The sequence below is a fragment of the Oncorhynchus keta genome, chromosome 18 (genome assembly GCF_023373465.1).
Source record: "Oncorhynchus keta strain PuntledgeMale-10-30-2019 chromosome 18, Oket_V2, whole genome shotgun sequence".
NCBI lineage: Eukaryota > Metazoa > Chordata > Actinopteri > Salmoniformes > Salmonidae > Oncorhynchus > Oncorhynchus keta.
The window spans coordinates 17,757,719-17,760,218 of record NC_068438.1 but is presented as its reverse complement, the minus strand read 5'-3'; the positions used below and the strand labels follow the sequence as shown (position 1 = coordinate 17,760,218).

At 39.9% G+C, this 2,500-nt stretch overlaps 1 protein-coding gene across 1 annotated transcript in view; it reads right to left on the bottom strand.

Annotated features, from left to right (window-relative positions):
• The window catches only part of LOC118397381 (FRAS1-related extracellular matrix protein 2-like), a 157,345-nt gene that overhangs the window by 132,145 nt on the left and 22,700 nt on the right, over window positions 1–2,500 (bottom strand). The window lies entirely within an intron of this gene.

The following is a 2,500-nucleotide window of genomic DNA, read 5'->3' as shown; positions in this document are numbered from 1 at the left end:
GAGAGAGAGAGAGAGAGAGAAAGAGAGAGAATGAGAGAACAGACAGCCATGCCCTTGGTGCCAGATCAACTCTTTCTTATTGCCAGACACTACAGGTACAGCCAGCTCTGGAAGCCATCCAGAACGTTTCTCCCTGCTGAACTACTTACTATCATTCATCTGTCCTGGTCATTGACCTGTGTTTATGTTATAGTTGAAGAGAGGGTAGTGTTTAGGAAACAGTGGAAGCAGAGAAGAAAAACAAACGGGTTGAGTGTTTCACTGTACAGAAAGTATTGAATGTTTAGGAAACAGTGGAAGCAGAGAAGACAAACGGGTTGAGTGTTTCACTGTACAGAAAGTATTGAATGTTTAGGAAACAGTGGAAGCAGAGAAGACAAACGGGTTGAGTGTTTCACTGTACAGAAAGTATTGAATGTTTAGGAAACAGTGGAAGCAGGGAAGAAAAACAAACGGGTTGAGTGTTTCACTGTACAGAAAGTATTGAATGTTTAGGAAACAGTGGAAGCAGAGAAGACAAATGGGTTGAGTGTTTCACTGTACAGAAAGTATTGAATGTTTAGGAAACAGTGGACACAGAGAAAAAAAACGGGTTGAGTGTTTCACTGTACAGAAAGTATTGAATGTTTAGGAAACAGTGGAAGCAGAGAAGACAAACGGGTTGAGTGTTTCACTGTACAGAAAGTATTGAATGTTTAGGAAACAGTGGAAGCAGAGAAGACAAACGGGTTGAGTGTTTCACTGTACAGAAAGTATTGAATGTTTAGGAAACAGTGGAAGCAGAGAAGACAAACGGGTTGAGTGTTTCACTGTACAGAAAGTATTGAGTGTTTAGGAAACAGTGGAAGCAGAGAAAAAAAACGGGTTGAGTGTTTCACTGTACAGAAAGTATTGAATGTTTAGGAAACAGTGGAAGCAGAGAAGACAAACGGGTTGAGTGTTTCACTGTACAGAAAGTATTGAATGTTTAGGAAACAGTGGAAGCAGAGAAGACAAACATGTTGAGTGTTTCACTGTACAGAAAGTATTGAATGTTTAGGAAACAGTGGAAGCAGAGAAGAAAAACAAACGGGTTGAGTGTTTCACTGTACAGAAAGTATTGAATGTTTAGGAAACAGTGGAAGCAGAGAAGACAAACGGGTTGAGTGTTTCACTGTACAGAAAGTATGGAATGTTTAGGAAACAGTGGAAGCAGAGAAGACAAATGGGTTGAGTGTTTCACTGTACAAAAAGTATTGAATGTTTAGGAAACAGTGGAAGCAGAGAAGAAAAACAAACGGGTTGAGTGTTTCACTGTACAGAAAGAATTGAATGTTTAGGAAACAGTGGAAGCAGAGAAGACAAACGGGTTGAGTGTTTCACTGTACAGAAAGTATTGAATGTTTAGGAAACAGTGGAAGCAGAGAAGACAAACGGGTTGAGTGTTTCACTGTACAGAAAGTATTGAATGTTTAGGAAACAGTGGAAGCAGGGAAGAAAAACAAACGGGTTGAGTGTTTCACTGTACAGAAAGTATTGAATGTTTAGGAAACAGTGGAAGCAGAGAAGCCAAATGGGTTGAGTGTTTCACTGTACAGAAAGTATTGAATGTTTAGGAAACAGTGGACGCAGAGAAAAAAAAACGGGTTGAGTGTTTCACTGTACAGAAAGTATTGAATGTTTAGGAAACAGTGGAAGCAGAGAAGACAAACGGGTTGAGTGTTTCACTGTACAGAAAGTATTGAATGTTTAGGAAACAGTGGAAGCAGAGAAGACAAACGGGTTGAGTGTTTCACTGTACAGAAAGTATTGAATGTTTAGGAAACAGTGGAAGCAGAGAAGACAAACGGGTTGAGTGTTTCACTGTACAGAAAGTATTGAATGTTTAGGAAACAGTGGAAGCAGAGAAGACAAACGGGTTGAGTGTTTCACTGTACAGAAAGTATTGAATGTTTAGGAAACAGTGGAAGCAGAGAAGAAAAACAAACGGGTTGAGTGTTTCACTGTACAGAAAGTATTGAATGTTTAGGAAACAGTGGAAGCAGAGAAGACAAACGGGTTGAGTGTTTCACTGTACAGAAAGTATGGAATGTTTAGGAAACAGTGGAAGCAGAGAAGACAAATGGGTTGAGTGTTTCACTGTACAAAAAGTATTGAATGTTTAGGAAACAGTGGAAGCAGAGAAGAAAAACAAACGGGTTGAGTGTTTCACTGTACAGAAAGAATTGAATGTTTAGGAAACAGTGGAAGCAGAGAAGACAAACGGGTTGAGTGTTTCACTGTACAGAAAGTATTGAATGTTAAGGAAACAGCAGAAGCAGAGAGAACAGTTATTTAACTCTCAGACAGCAACTCACCTCTAACTGAAGAGCTATGCTGAGCTACACATTAAATCAATTAGAGGCCTTTAAACTCTGCTGGGCTGGAGGAGAGTATGATCAGCATTAGCATAGGGCTGTATCGTAGAGTAGACAGACATGCCAACACATTATGAATCACGTTGGTTCCTGGTGGGCAAGTG